Here is a 17,370-nt window from a genome sequence, read left to right as displayed (position 1 = left end):
GCCCCTCCCCTTCTTCTTGGGGTCTGGGATGAAAACTGTGGAGGACTGGAGATTCTTGGTATTAAGGGGTAGAGTTGGAACAAGGACTTTCCAGTAGCTGTCTGATTCTCTTTTCCTCTATGGGCTGATGGTCTGGCTCTTACTTCTTGGAGGCCATGTGGACATTTCTGTAGCTGTAGCCAAATTCATTATCATACCAGGAAATGAGTTGGAGAAAGTGGTCATTGAGGGCAATGCCAGCTCCAGTATTAAAGGTGGAAGCGTGAGGTGTCACTTTTAAAGTTACACGTCACAAGCTAGTCCTTAGTGTAGCCCAGGATGCCCTTTAGGGGGATCTCTGACACCTGCTTCACCATCTTCTCGATGTCATTGTATTTGGCAGGTCAGATCCATGACAGACATATTGCAGGTGGGGATGTGGAAGGCCATACCAGTGAGCTTCCCATTCAGTTCAAGGATTACCTTGCCCACTGCCTTGGCAGCACTTGTAGATGCAGGGATGATATTCTAAACCATCATGCCAACAGTTTCCTAGATGAGCCATCACAGTCATCTGGGTGGCAATGATGGCATGTACTGTGGTCATGAGTATCTTCATGATGCCAAAGTTGTCATGGATGGCTTTGGCCAGGAGAGTCAGGCAGTTGGTGGAACAGGAAGCATTGCTAATAATCTTGAGGATATTGTCATATTTCTCATGGTTCACACCTATCACAAATATGGGGACATTGATGGAAGGGTCAGAGATGATGACCCTTTTGGCTTTATGCTTTATGTGACCCCCAGGCTTCTCCAGTGTAGTGAAGACACCAGTGGACTCCACAACATATTCAGCATCATCCCACTTGATGTTGGTGTGGTTTTATTCCTGGAGGATAGAAATGGTCTTCTCAATGATAACAAGCTTCCTGTTCTCAGCCTTGACCCTGCCTTTGAACTTGCCATAGGTAAAATCATATTGCAACATGTACACCATGTAGTAGAGGTCAATGAAATTGCTGATGACAACAACCTTCACTTTACAAAAATTAGAAACAGCTCTGGTGACCAGAAGCCCAAAATGGCCAAATATATTTGCTCCAATCTTTGCCATGTGGCTGGCACTGCACTAAAAAATGTGACTCTCTGTTGAATACAGAGGAGCAGAAAATCTTACTTTATTTTGTAATGCATTAAGTAAAAGACTGGGCCAGACATCATCTCAGAGAGTTGCCCCAGTTTCCTGCTTCAAACAGTGCTTGAACAGAAGACAGACCTCTGGCCTGCTAGTGGCTACTCAGAGCCAGTCTTCCACCACCTCCTCACTGTGCCCATAGACTGCCTCAAGGCCTCACTGCTGCTCCAGTGTAGGGCAGCCACCTCTGTTTCTCCTCAACCACCTGCCTTAATAACCATTTACCACACAGGGGTGGCAGAACTATAACCAGGACTCAAAGACTGGCATCAATCACTAGATTAACCTGGAGTTCTATGTCTCTTACATCTACCTGCCCATCTCTTACTACCTTGACCATAATGACGTGGCTTTGAAGAACTTCGGTCAAATATCTTTTTTACCAATCTCATGAGTACAGGGAACATGCTAAGATACTCAGGAGGCTGCAGAACCAAGGAGGTGATCAAATCTTCCTTCAGGATATCAAGAAATCAGGATGTGAGAACTGGTAGTAGAGAGGGCTAAATGCAAAGGAGTGTGAGTTACACTTGGAAAAAAGGTGAATAAAACACAATTGGAATTGCACAAACTGGCCACAAATTGACCGTACTTGTGTGACTTCACTGAGCCTCATTACCTGAAATCCACTGAAGAATTGTTGCCTACTTAACCAAGCAGTAATCATGAGAGCTAAACCTTATGCTGGTTTCCCCATAGCCACAAGGGTGACTTCCATTGTCCCAATAGCATTCCATGCATGTTGGGTTTACCTTTACCTTCTCTAGAAGTTGTATCAAAACGTTCACCAAAGCAGCCACATATAGGTTCACAAAGCAATTAAACTAAAATGTGATTAGGAAAAAACAAGTTAGTAAAAGCAGCAATAAGAACAGCTCAGGGAGGGCAGCTATGTCCAGCTCTCCTGGAAAAGGCACTTTGAATTATCTAATTTATTTTTTAAAAATTTTATATGATGAGTTTTTGAAATCCATACAAGGATATATTTTACATATAATTTTCTTACTCCTTTAAGATTAAGATCGAGCTTTTTGAACAAAAACATGATTATTGCTTGCCTTTAAACACATCTTACTGAAACATTATGTAGCAGACCTGCTTAATCATGACTTCAAACGTACCTAACAGACAAAACTTTTTTCCTCTTTTTTTTGTCTGCATGGGCAGGCACCGGAATTGAACCTAGGTCTCCTGGTATGCAGGTGAGAATTCTGACACTGAGCCACCGCACACTGCCAGAACGAAACTTTTTTATATTTCCTTTACAAATCTTTTTCTACAATCCTATGGCAGACAACATGGATGCTCCTACAAAGCATTATTATAACAGAACACTGTCACTCTAACAGATGTTCAGTTGTGTCTATTAACACTGCACAGATTCTATCTTTTGGGTTTTCTATAACAACAACTATTTTTTTTTTAAGTCATTTATTGTTTCAGTTGTAAAGTAAGGAAGTGTGGTCATAGTTGTATCATCATCTATGTTGATTATTTCCCCTAAACTATGCTTCCTGTGGTCCTATAGGTGCTAAAGCAAGTGACATGAGGAAAGAAAAATGCATGTGGCTTTTCTAGTTGTACAGACTGTCAGTAGTTTAGCCTAAGTGGACCTGGCAGTAAATTTCAAAAAGAATTTGGCATTTTTCTCTCTTCCTGACTCTTCTTTTTAAGGGTAAAATATTAATATTTAGAGTGGCAAAGAAGAATTATTGTAATAAACTTAATATATGCAAGCCTTAAATGCCCTGATTAAAACATGGGGGAGGACGGCCACAGTGACTCAGCAGGCTGAATTCTCGCCTGCCATGCCGGAGACCCAGGTTCTGTCCCTGGTGCCTGCTCGTGCAAAAAAAAAAAAAAAAGGCGTTAAAAAGAAACATTGGGGAAAAACTTGCACCGGGTTTTGTTCACTTCATCCTTGCTGTCAGTGTTATGTTGACGGAAATAGTTATTTCATTCTTTAATTACTGTTTTGGTTTCTCCTTTGTATCTGAAGTACCTTTAATTTATTTAATACCCATTGTTTTGGGCTCTGCCATTTCTGGAGTACCTGTTAGATATTAGTATTATGTTTATCAGGAGTGTGCACTCACTGTTTAGTATGTATTATTTGCAATAAACTGCTCTCCAAAGATTTCCTTTTGAAAATGCTCCCCTCCTTAATTTTTATATTCCCTACTGTTTTAATAAATATTAAATGTTCTTTGACAATTTTTGTAATCATGTATTTGGGGGGACAAAAATAAAATTAATCTGTCATTACACCAGAAAGTTTGTTTTTAACTCACAGATCAAATAATCCTTAATACATTTTTTAATTTAGACTTCAGACAGTGATAGAATTGCCATTTAAATGAACGTTATTGGAGATCTGCTTATTTGTAAATAGCCCATTGCTCATTTGAAAAAATAAAGCAGTGTGCTAGTTTGAAATGATGTATGTACCCTAGAAAAGCCATGTTTTAATCGTAATCCCATTTTGTAAATGCAGCGTTTCTTCTAATCCCTATTTCAGCATTGTATGTTTGAAACTGTAATTAGATCATCTCCCTGGAGGTGTGATTTAATCAACAGTGGTTGTTAAGCTGGATTAGGTGGAGGCGTGTCTCCACCCATTTGGATGGGTCTTGATTAGTTTCTGGAGTCTTATAAAGGAGGAAACATTTTGGAGAATGAGAGAGATTTGGAGAGAGCAGAGAATGCTATAATACCATGAAGCAGAGTTCACCAGCAGGCGACCTTTGGAGATGAAGAAGGAAAACGCCTCCCAGGGAGCTTCATGAAACAGGAAGCCAGGAGAGAAAGCTAGCAGATGATGCCATGTTCACCATGTGCCCTTCCAGATGAAAGAGAAACCCTGACTGTGTTCACCATGTGCTTTCTCACTTGAGAGAGACCCTGAACTTTATTGGCCTTCTTGCGCTAAGGTATCTTTCTCTGGATGCCTTTGATTGGGCATTTCTATAGACTTGTTTTAATTGGGACATTTTCTCAGCCTTAGAACGGTAAACTAGCAAATATTAAATTTCTCTTTTTAAAAGCCATTCCATTTCTGGTTGTGCTGGTTTGAAAGGAAGTATGCCCCCTAAGAAAACCATGTTTTAATATAAGTCTCATTTTGTAAAGGTAGAATAATCCCTGTTCAATACTGTATGTTTGAAACTGTGATTGGATCATCTCCCTGGATGATGTGATTTAGTCAAGAGTGGTTGTTAAACTAGATTAAGGGACAACATGTCTCCACCCATTTGGGTAGGTCTTGATTAGTTTCTGAAGTCCTATAAAAGAGGAAATATTTTGGAGAATGAGAGCTTCAGAGAGAGCAGAGAATGCTGAAGCACCACGATGCAGAGAGTCCATGGGCCAGCAACCTTTGGAGATGAAGAAGGAAAACGCCTCCCAGGGAGCTTCATGAAACCAGAAGCCAGGAGAGAAAACTAGCAGATAACGGCGCCATGTTCACCATGTGCCCTTCTAGCTGAGAGAGAAGCCCTGATTGTGTTCGCCATGTGCCATCTCACTTGAGAGAAACCCTGAACTTCATCGGCCTTCTTGAACCAAGGTATCTTTCCCTGGATGCCTTTGATTGAACATTTCTATAGACTTGTTTTAATTGGGACATTTTCTGGGTCTTAGAACTATAAACTAGCAGCTCATTAAATTTCCCTTTTTAAAAGCCATTCCATTTCTGGTATATTGCATTCCAGCAGTAGCAAACTAGAACACTGGTATATGGCATTCCAGCAGCTAGCAAACTAGAACAATTTTTTTTCTAATTTGAATGAAATTTTTCTCTTGTAAAAAAAAAAACCAAAACATTTACCAAGTTTTTTCATTTGTACCTATACTTTAAATAAAGTGGTTTGGCACACACACCCTTCCTCCTTTCCCAACCCCAACCACCCCAGTCAAAGATTAGAAGGGAACACACCAAAAAAAAAATATGAACAGTGGTTTACTTGGGGTTTAGATTCATAAGCTATTTCAATTTTCTTCTTATATTTTCTGTACTTTCCAAATTTTCTATAATCTCCAATTTGCCTTTTTTTTTTTTTTTTTTTTTTTACATGGGCAGGCTCTGGCTATCGAACCCAGGTCTCCAGCATAGCAGGTGAGAATTCTGCCACTGAGCTACTATTGTACCACCCTCTCCAACCTTCTTTTATAATCAGAATTTTTTTTTTAATCTTAGGGATATAAAAATGAAATCCGACATTTGAGAATTTATTTTAAAATAAAGGCTGCCTCAGAGAAAATATCATCACACTTCACTACTTTAACACCAAATGCCAGAAAACAGTCAAATAATATCCGCAGAGTTTGAGGGAAACAGATTGTGATCCAAGAATCCTACACCCAGGCTAAGCTGTTCATGTGCAGTGTCAATAGAGAATATTCTCACACATAATCGATGATTCAAGGACCCAAAAAATATATTATCCATGCACATTCTGTAGAAAAATATTACTCAGAACTATTCTAGCTGAACTCCAAATCTTTTAACTTAAACAACTCTTGAACAGGAAAAGCTATGATGATATAAAAGAAAGTGAACAATGATCAAGAAATACTGAGTTTGACTTTACTGACTTATAATCAAATAAATGAAATTAATGTTCAACTAAGTTTCTTTACTTTTTTGCTCAGAAGTTTCCTGAGGAAAAGAAACTAGGACTCTTTGTTCCTTGTTAGGTCTTTTTAAACTAAGCTCCCTCTTGGCAAGTAACACCTACTCACTTGAAAAATTTTAATCATAAAGCAGAGGTGGGAAAAAATCAGCCCTCAGGTGTTTGGCCTGCATACTACAGCTGTGTGATCAACTGACTTAGTGACTCAAGCCAAGTAATAAACAAAAGGTGAAACTCAAGGTCTGTGCAAGACCCAACTTGATAGAGAATTAAAGGAATTCAAAAACAGTCATCCAACATTACACTATTTGGGGCTTTGTTTTTCAGAACACTATGATTTTTCACAATCTTGGCCTTGATTATGAGCTTTCTGTTTACTGACTATATCCCTTCCTGCAAATCCTCTGAAAGTTTCTCATCATCCTCACCCTAAGAGTCGGATTTGTTCCGGAAGTACAATGAAAAGAATGTTAGCCCTAGTCAAGGCACCTGGTTACTAGTCCAGCATTGCTAGTTAGGAAAGTCATCCTTGGGGTTAGTGATCAAAACACTTTTTCTGAGCCTCAGTGTTCAAATAAGTTGTTCTAGTTTGCTAGCTGCTGGAATGCAATATACCAGAAACGGAACGGCTTTTAAAAGGGGAATTTAATGAGTTGCTAGTTTATAGTTCTAAGGCCGAGAAAATGTCCCAATTAAAACAAGTCTAAAGAAATGTCCAATCAAAGGCATCTAGGGAAAGATACCTTGGTTCAAGAAGGCCGATGAAGTTCAGGTTTTCTCTCTCAAGTGAGAAGGCACATGGCGAACACAGTCAGGGCTTCTCTCTCAGCTGGAAGGGCACATGGTGAACACGGCATCATCTGCTAGCTTTCTCTCCTGCCTTCCTATTTCATGAAGCTCCCCGGGAGGCGTCTTCCTTCATCTCCAACGGTCACTGGTTGGTGGACTCTCTGTTTCATGGTGCTGCAGCATTCTCTGCTCTCTCTGAGTCTCTCTGAATCTCCAAAATGTTTCCTCTTTTATAGGACTTCAGAAACTAATCAAGACCCACTCAAATGGGTGGAGACATGTCATCCCTAATCCAGTTTAACAACCTTTCTTAACTAAATCACATCAACCAAGGAAATAATCTCATTATAGTTTCAAATATACAATATTGAATAGGGATTATTCTACCTTTAAGAAATGGGATTTATATTAAAACATGGGTTTTCTTAAGGGGCATACTTCCTTTCAAACCAGCACATAAGTTATTGGATACAAAATGCTATGAGCATTCTAAGATGCTATGTAAAGGTAAAATACTATTGTTAACTCTTTTACTTTGAAGTCAGCATTAGTAAATCAGTCCTGATAGTTTAGAACCCTTTAATTATCCTTGAGATTAGTATCAACACCAGTTCCTCTACCATCATGTATTTAACAAGTACCAGACAATTGAGCATTAAGCCAAAGCTTTCCTGAGATCCACAGAGTTGTCTTTAGCACCTCTACCTCCATACTTCTGTCCCCTGTTTCTAGGAACTCAGAATTTTTATGCTATCCTGGAACCTTCAATCTGTGAGTAAAATTAGGCAATAGTATAATTTATATTAAGATGTTCGTATTATCCATGTTTGAAATCCACAATGAAATATTTGCATTTAAAGAAGTATTTTATAATCGAATAAGGTTTATGCTATTTTCTCCACCTGAACAAAACCTTCTCTTTGTTTACCTGGCAAAATTCTACTCATACTTCAAATCCCAGTTATCCTGCAACCTTCCTGGTGAAACCTTCCTGGACTTTCCTAAAAGAGTTGCCATCTGTTCTTGCGAATTTCAGTGATCCTTTGTACATACATTTGTTGTGCTTGTGGAATGAATGATGAATGAAGAGCCCAGAGCTTTGAAGTCCTTGACTTTTGCAGATCTTTATCTTCTCTGCATATTCCAAAAGTCAAATAACCCCATACTCCAGGAGACCAAACATTGGGAAGCTGTGGGATGAGTGCAAAATTGGAAAAGAGAATGAAAGAACTGTAAAGGCCACTTGCAAACTTAACAAATTAGCTTGTTACTGTTTCATGGATGCTGCAGAAAACATGAGACTACTGGTCAAAGATAGCGAATTTTGTTACTCATGGCATAGTGAATAGAATGAGCATTAGCTCAAGTACCAAGGGAACAGTGCAATGGGTCCAGATGACATCTATACATCCAGTGAGTTGTGTTACAGAAAAGGGACCCTGGGTCAAGGCCCCAGCACTTTTTGAGCAAGTGGCAAGCAAGCCAGTCTCCCCTCCTTTCTGGGGAGTCACAGCCAATTACACCACAGTCAGTATAGTTGCTTTGACCTATTTAATTCCTATGAGACTATCTATAAAAACTGATTAGCATCAGGAAAATGATAAGTCTTGTAGTCTGGCATACTTAGCAAAAAAGTGCAGGGATGCTCAGGGCCCATGGCAGAGTACCTCTCCCAAGAGAGGTTGCCAGTGAAGAAGGATGACATTGAATGTCAGCGGTTTGACAAATGGTCACTAGACAGCAATTCCCAAGGGTGCTTGCTAAGAGTAGAGATATATAGGAAAAGGCAATATTTAAGCTTCCAGGGGCATTTTCTAACTATTCAGGGCACACGTTTGAGTGATCAAATGTGGGAAAGCAGACAGAACTTCATGTACATGTTGTTTGCCTTAACAGAAGTTTGTTATATGGCATTGTTCTGATTTTGTTGTAATGACTCTGGGGCTTCATATTAATCAAGAATGACTACTAAGAGAAAATTGAGATCTCCTTGATCTTTTTTTTTTTTTTTTTTAGCTTTCATTTGTATTTATTTTAAACTGAATTTATTCTCGAGCCGTAAGTCTTTGTTTCTTCAGTTTCTCCTGGGATATCTTTTTCTTCTGTGCAACCTTCTCTTCTGGTTTAGGAACAATCTGTTCTTTTTCAGTAAGGATCACCTCGATGTGGCCAGTGGAGCTCATGTATGGGTTAATTAAACCATGAGCTCTATAAGTCTTGCGGCGCATCTTAGGGGCTTTGTTCACCTGGATGTGCTCAATGATCAGAGAATCTACTTCTAAACCCTTAAGTTGAGCATTACTCTCTGCATTTTTAAGCACATGCAACAAAAATTTAGTTTTCTTTTTGGGCCACCGACCCTGCGTCCATCCCCACTGTTTGGCCTGGGCACACTGTTCTAGTTTGCTAGCTGCCAGAATGCAACACACCAGAGACAGGTTTGCTTTTATTAGAAGGGGATTTATTTCATTAGTTCTTCAGAGGAAAGGCAGCTAACTTTCATCTGAGGTTCTTTCTTATGTGGGAAGGCACAGGACGATCTCTGCTGGCCTTCTCTCCAGGCCTCTGGGTTCCAACAACTTTCCCTGGGGTGATTCCTTTCTGCATCTCCAAAGGCCTGGGCTGAGCTGCGAGTGCTGAGATGAGGTATGCGGAGCTGCTTGGGATGTGCTACGTTGCGCTCTCTCATTTAAGCACCAGCCAATTAAGTCAAACGTCACTCATTGCAGCAGGCACGCCTCCTAGCCAACTGCAGATGTAATGAGCAACAGATGAGGTTCATGTACCATTGGCTCATGTCCACGGCAACAGAACTAGGTGCCTTCACCTGGCCAAGTTAACAACTAAATCTAACTACTACACACACCTACCAACACCACCATTGTAGATGGAATGGAACACATGGCTTCTGTAAAGTGACGTATTTTAGATACCTGGTGGCTTTTCCAATATGCATACCCTTGATGGCCTGAGCAGTTTCTCGGGTGTTCTTAAAGTGAACATGAAGATTTGAACCTCTTGATTTGCATGATTTTGTAGGGTTTTCTGGGTCAAGTGAATAGTGAACCATTTTTAGCAATCACCTCGTGCCACCTTATGGGAAAAGCCATCTCCTTGATCTTGACCTTGCTCTCTGAAACCTTTCCACATGGTGGAGGGCCCAGAGTCCTGTGGTAGAAGACTGGATTGTGTCTATGTCTGCTGCTAACCTGCTCTTTAACTTTGAGGCAAAACTTTAACCTTTTGGAACAGAATTATTCCTAAGTTAACATAACCCTGGCTGCAAAATGCTTACTTGTGACATTATTCCCTTTAGAACTTCTCCTTGGTTCACACTGACATGATTTCACCTGATAAAAATCATGCAAGAGTCATTGAGGTTATGCATGTATAGAGAAAGACCAAAAAAGTTTTTTTTTTTTTTTTTTGCAAAGTAGAATCTCATTTTTGAGTTTCCTTTTATTTTTTAGAAACAGTGAACAAAAAAAAACTACAATCTTTTACACTGCTCCACCATTCCAGCCCCAGACCATGGGATGCTACTGGGCCTTGTTTCCATCAGGAACTCTATCTCTGATAAATTGGTTAACTTGATTGTAAGATGGAGAAAATACTGCCTATTTTACATGGTTAAATTCAGAATCATATGAAAAAAATCAAACAGTATAGAGTTGTGAGTGCTATTAGACATCATCTAGTTCCAACCTGCATTTTACCGATGATGAAACTGAGGTTCAAAGAGGTTAGGACATGTTGAGGTCATACTGACGTGTAAGTGGCAAGGACATCTAGAACATAAATCTGGCAGACTGGCACTTTTCCCTTCTATACTACATTACCTTGCATTATATGCAAATTACTTCAAAAATATATAGCATCTTAGTCAAGCTTCTTTTTTTAAAAATTTTAACTTTTTAAATTGTATAAAATAACATATATACAAAGCAAAGAAAGAAAAAAGCAATAGTTTTCAAAGTACTCTTCAACAAGTAGTTACAGAACAGATCCCAGAGTTTGTCATGGACTACCATACCGTCATCTCAGATTTTTCACTTCTAGCTGCTCCACAACATAGGAGGCTAGAAGGAATAGATATTTTTTATCATCACAATAGAATTTTTTTCCTTTTTTCTGAAAAATAACATACACACACACACACACACACACACAAAGCCCCAATAAATTTCAATGCACAGCACAACAATTAGTTGTAGAACAGATTTCAGAGTTTGGTATAGGTTACAATTTTAGATTTTTACTTCTAGCTACTCTAAGATACTGGAGACAAAAAAATCAATTCAGTGATTAAGGAATCATACTCATTTGTTAAACACGACCCTCTCCATATAACTCCACCATCAAGACCTTTGGTCTTTCTCCCACTCTTTGGGGGTATTTCGGTTATACCCATTCTAACATTTTCATGTTGGGGCGGGAGCTGTCAGTAATATGGGGTAGGGAGATGGAACTAGTTGATGTTCTGGAGAGGCTGGGGCCCTCTAGGTTTCAGGACTTATCTGGTCCAGGAAGTCATCTGGAAGTTGTAGGTTCCTGGAAAATTACCTTAGTGCATGGGACCTTTGTGAAATCTTATATATTGCCTGAGGTATTCTTTAGGATTGGCTGGAATGGTTTTGGCTGGGGTTTGGCAAGTTATTATAGGTAGCAATGTCTACTGAAGCTTGCATAAGAGTGACTTCCAGAGTAGCCTCTTGACTCTATTTGAACTCTCTCAGCCACTGATACTTTGTTACACTTCTTTCCCCCTTTTTGGTCAGGATGGCATTGTTGATCCCATGGTGCCAGGGCCAAACTCATCCCTGGGAGTCATCTTCCACTCCACCAGGGCGACTTTCACCCCTGGATGTCATGTCCCACATAGTGGGGAGGGCAATGATTTCACATACAGAGTTGGACTTAGAGAGAGTGAGGCCACATCTGAGCAACAGAAAAGGTCCTCCAGAAATAATTCTTCCTACAGGTAATACCTATAAGTAGGCTAAACTTACTGCTACATATATAAGTTTCACAAGAGCAAGCATCAAGATCAAGGGCTTGGCCTATAGATTTTAGTGTCCGTAATGTTTGACACAGTATCAGGTGTTTCCCCAGTGGTAAAGTTTAATAGTTCCATATTTTTTCTCCCATTCCTCAAGGGACTTTGCCAATACTTTTTGATTATCTGCTTAATATATTCTAGGATGTATCCAGGCATTACATTAAGCAATACAGGATTAAAGGTGCTCATTCTTATTCTTGGCTCCCTGTGTTTCAATTGCTTAAATGAGCTTTCCAGACAGGTTGAGTTAGATTATGTGCTACAGAAAGATTTAGGTTCTGGACAAAATGAACATTCTTCCTTTGGTCTCAAAGAGTAGATGAAGTTCTAAAATATAGACAATGTCTCCTTTACCCCTGTGTTCTGAATTACCTTAATCCTGACCTGATTGGCTTCATTCTCATCTTTAAATATCAGGTTATACATATATAAAACAAATCTCAAAATCCAGAGATAATAATTACCACTCAGGACTAACTACTATAAGAGCTTGCAATCTAGTTCTCTAGGCACCATTTATTGAAGAGACTGTTCTGTCCCAGGTGAGTTGGCTTGACTGCCTTATCAAAGATCAAATGTCCATAGATGAGTGAGTCTATATCTGAACACTCTATTCGATTCCATTGGTCAATATATCTATCTTTATGCCAGTACCATGCTGTTTTGACCACTATGGCTTCATAAAATGCCTTAAAGTCAGGCAGCGTGAGACCTCCAGCTTCGTTTTTTCCCCCTCAAGATATTTTCAGCAATTCGGGGCACCCTGCCCTTCCAGATAAATTTGGTTATTGGTTTTTCTATTTCTGAAAAGTAAGTTGTTGGGATTTTGATTGGTATTGTGTTAAATCTGTAAATCAATTTAGGTAGAATTGACATCTTAACTATATTTAGTCTTCCAATCCATGAACACGGTATGCCCTTCCATCTATTTAGGTCTTCGGTGATTTCTTTTAACAATTTCTTGTAGTTTTCTTTGTATAGGTCTTTTGTCTCTTTAGTTAAATTTATTCCTAGGTATTTTATTCTTTTAGTTGCAATTGTAAATGGGATTCTTTTCTTGATTTCCCCCTCAGATTGTTCATTACTAGTGTATAGAAACACTACAGATTTTTGAATGTTGATCTTGTAACCTGCTACTTTGCTGTACTCGTTTATTAGCTCTAGTAGTTTTGCTGTGGATTTTTCAGGGTTTTCAACATATAGTATCATATCATCTGCAAACAGTGATAGTTTTATTTCTTCCTTTCCAATTTTGATGACTTGTATTTCTTTTTCTTGTCTAATTGCTCTGGCTAGAACTTCCAACAAAATGTTGAATAACAGTGGTGATAGTGGACATCCTTGTCTTGTTCCTGATCTTAGGGGGAAAGTTTTCAGTTTTTCCCCATTGAGGATGATATTAGCTGTGGGTTTTTCATATATTCCCTTTATCATTTTAAGGAAGTTCCCTTGTATTCCTATCCTTTGAAGTGTTTTCAACAGGAAAGGATGTAGAATTTTGTCGAATGCCTTCTCTGCATCAATTGAGATGATCATGTGATTTTTCTGCTTTGATTTGTTGATATGGTGTATTACATTAAGGCGCTTGCAATCTAGACCCCTGTTTTCTTATAAGCATTTTCTAAATGAGACCATATAATATTTGCTCTTTGTTTCTAGCTTATTTTGCCTCACCAAATGTCCCACATGTTCATTCACAATGCTTCATGCCTCACAATTTCATTCCTTTTTGTAGCAGCACAATATTCAATTATATGTTTATACCATCCTTCACCAATCTACTTCTCAGTCAGTGCATCTTTCAGCCAGCTGCATTCATTAGGCATCATGTATAGCTCCCAAAGTCCACAGTCCATCAATACTCTCCAATTTTAGATAATTTCATTGTTCCCAAGAGAAAGATAACTAATAAGCACACCCTCACCAAATAGGAGATGTAAACCTCCCCTTAACTCTTGTCCCTCCCCCCATTATTTACCCCTGGCATTGCTGTGGTACTACTGTTGATGTTTTCCTGTTAAACCATAGCATGCAATAACAGTTTTCCCCCTATACTCTGAACATAAACACTCTTTGTATAGAAATCATACCTTTGTAGTAGTCATGCAAGAATTTATCTTTATTTGTAGTATTAATCAGTGGGACACATAAGGCTATACCACCCTTTTCAATTATGTTCACCTTCAGTATGGTAATGTTACTTATAGACCCACTAGTGAACTGCCTTCACTTCTATCTATTCCCTTACAAGTGAGTTCAGTGAAGCTTCTTTTTATTGCAAGCAGGAGAAACCTTCCTAAAGGGTAATTTATTATAAAGATACAAGAACAGTAAGTGACTAGCCCTCAGAAGGGATGAGAACCAGGAACTGGAAAGGTATCAGAAATCAAAAAGCTACTTAATTCATCACATTCTTACTGTATCTCTCTGGAGCCAAATGATCTTTCATCCATTTGATTTCCCTCTATTTCTGCACTTACCTCTACATCTCTATGCTTTTAGTAGGAAAGAACCACTAGATACCTTTTAAGTTGCCTGACATTCTAGTTCAAGCACTTAGCAGGAACTAACTAAATCTTAGTCCTAATTGCCAGGAGAAAGACTTTGGTTCATTTTGGAAAAGGGAGATTCACCATCTCATAGTATAAATTTAGCAGTAGGGTTCACTCCCATTTGTAGAGGAGGGGAAATGTTCTCGGACAAGCAGGGTATCTCCTTAAGGAAATATCCCATAAGGTATATCCTTTTGTATATTATATAGGTAAACCACTCCAGCTGCTGCAATAAATAAACTCTGAAATCCAAGTGGTTTAAGATAATAAAAGCCTATTTCTTTTTTTCATAGTACAATGTGGGCTAGCAGAAGGATGGGGCGAGGGAGGAAGTAAAAGAAATGGCTGGAAAACGGGGAGGAGGGGGAGGGAAAGGAGGACATAGGACAAGGAGGGAGAGTGACTCTGCTCCATATAGCCATCCAGGGATCCAGTTTTTTCTTCATCTTATGGCTCCACTCTTTTCATTGTCCTACAAGTCCTCTCTATTCAGCAATTGGATGGATAGCAAAAGATTACACCTGGGAGGTTTTTGTGGACCATGCCTAGAAGTGGTGCCTGTCACTCCTGCTCACATTCCATTGGCCAGCATGAAGACATAGGGCCACATTTAATTGCATTAGAAACTAGGAAACAGATCCGACATGGGCCAGGAAGATAAGAAGAACACAGTTATTGATGAACACCAACAGCCTCTGCCTCACATAAGCAAACATGTAAAACCACCATTAGGGATCAGAAATTATTTTTCATTCTTTGAAATTCTTCAGCATTTACATATACCACATACCATGCTATGTCATATATTATTATAAATTGCCTTACAATTATGTCTCTTGCCTCCATGTTCATATTTTAAGCAGGGCTCATTCTTCAACTGCTATGATATTTACCATGGCACAGGGCATATAATAGGCACTATAAATACATTTAGAAGCCATGTTGAATGATTTCAGTAGAAACCTAGGAAGCTGGAATTTGAAAACCTTTAAGGGCTGGAAACAATTAAGTTTGGTTCATTTGCATGGTACAAATAAGGAATTTAAATATATACAAGTATATTTATAATAGCAAAAAAGTAGACAGCAACTTAAATAGCCATTAAATATAGCCACATGCATATTATCTGGAAAGAAGGAGAGTACACCAAATAGTAACAGCAGTTATCACTGGATAGTGAGGCTATGGGTAATTTCTCCATTTCTCATCTGAATTTTCTACAATGAAGCCAGATTACTAGGGTAAATTTTTGCCAAGTAAGAAAAATAGTTAAATAAAAACCATGACTCAGTATAATAGCACAATCAGATTAGGAAAACATTACCTTTTAAAACGAAGTCTCTTCTACATTCATGAGGGAATGTCAAGTCCACATATGTAATGCTAAAAATAAAGTTCATCAGAAGACAAATTATTATCTTTCATTTGTATGTTTAAAAATTTGTATAAGGATGGGAGCATGTCAAAGGGACAAAGAAGCCAACTTGAAAAACCTCCACATGGCCAAAGCCGGAACAATTTGAGTGAAAAAATAAACAACATAATATGAGTTTATGACCCAAAGTATAAATTAAGTATATATATATATATATTCTTCATATATATTCATATGAATATATATATGAATCTGTACTGATATAAATGAAAGGATTAATTAATTGAGAAGAAGAAACAAATCTTTTTTGCGGAAGAATTCCATTTAATATATGTAGATACCTTCTCTTCCCAGGTGAGCTTCATCCCCCCACCCAGCCTCCAGCCCTCCTCTACCTTCTTGACGGCAGACTAGACTTTGCGCTTACTTCCAAGGAATAGATTATAAAGCAGGAGAAACAGTAACTTCACAGTGGAGAAATCTGGCAAACAGAACGTTAGCCAAGGAATGAAGGTTAACAATATCTAGTGATGGCATGTGGATATCATGTACCTCCTGACATAATGAGACATTCATTTATCTCTGAGACATTCATTCCAAACTTTATCTCTGAGACATTCATTCCAAACCTCATAACTTCAATTTAATTGTGAGAAAAATATAAGAAAACTCCAAATTGAGAGACATTCTACAAAATACCTGACCAGTACTCCTCAAAAAACAAGAAAATTTGAGAAGTTGTCAGAGCCCGAAGGAGCTGATGACTGAATGTAATCTGATATTCTAGATGGGCTTCTGAAATAGAAAAAGGACAATTAGGGAAAAATTAGTGATAGTTGAATACAGTGGAGAGTGTAGTTAATAGTGACATACCAGTGTTGGTTCCTTAGTTGTGACAAATGTACCACAGTAACTTAAGATGTCAGCAATGGGGGAACTCAGTGAGGGGTATATGGGAACTTTCTGTACTATCTTTGAAGCTTTTCTGTAAATCTAAAGCTATTTTAAAATTTAAAAATATATATACATATTTAAAATTTTTATAGAAAATGGGAGAAAAGGTAATTCTTTGGTGGGAGCCACAAGTCTTGGAAAACGTACCTTTAAATAAATCATCCCTCTTTGAAAGGGCTCCTAACAAGAGATAAAGAGGCCATAGAGGTTAGGTTTTATAAACTGTGTTTTAGGATGGAGTGTATCAGTATTTTATGAGGAAATTTTTAGAATGTTCACATAAGCAACATGCCTGTCCTTGACTGCAGCGTTATTCATCTGTTCCTGTTTTCTGGTAGAAGCTACTGATTTGACATCTAAAGGGACATTTTCACATTAATTTCTATGGCTAGCCTGGGGCTTCTCAGGACCAGAAGGGTGACCCTTCAAGGCGAGCTCTGAATTTGGGGAAGGCCAGCAGACTGGTCATTATGCAGACAGAGCTTTCCTTTCCTTCACTTGGCAGCACAAGTACAGAGTTCTGAAGATTAAAGGCACTGATTAATATCAGACCAAAGAAAGTCGAAGCAATTTCTTGACTAAGGTTAGGATGTTATCAGGCAAAAGCGGCAGAGTCTTGTTCAATGAGCTCAGTGACCAAATCTGAGACACTAGGTTTAAAAGAAAAGAGTTTATTGCAAAAGAAAGAATGAAGCAGGAAATCAGATGGCCTATCAGGCCAAAAATCTGTCTCCCTGAACTGCAATAATTCTGATAGTTTTATAGTATTAAAAGAAGGGCAGTTTTTAGGATAATGAGCACAATGGCCTCAGATGCCGTAATTAGAGGTGATTTAA

The 17,370-nt window shown here is 38.6% G+C and overlaps 1 pseudogene; it reads right to left on the bottom strand.

The window, feature by feature from the left end:
• Window positions 1–8,639: 8,639 nt before the first annotated feature.
• On the bottom strand, window positions 8,640–9,671 carry LOC143676502 (large ribosomal subunit protein uL22-like; annotated as a pseudogene).
• Window positions 9,672–17,370: the final 7,699 nt, after the last annotated feature.

Source organism: Tamandua tetradactyla, chromosome 3, assembly GCF_023851605.1.
Source record: "Tamandua tetradactyla isolate mTamTet1 chromosome 3, mTamTet1.pri, whole genome shotgun sequence".
Classification (NCBI taxonomy): Eukaryota; Metazoa; Chordata; class Mammalia; order Pilosa; family Myrmecophagidae; genus Tamandua; species Tamandua tetradactyla.
The sequence above is the reverse complement of the archived record's forward strand: the minus strand, read 5'-3'. Positions and strand labels throughout refer to the sequence as shown.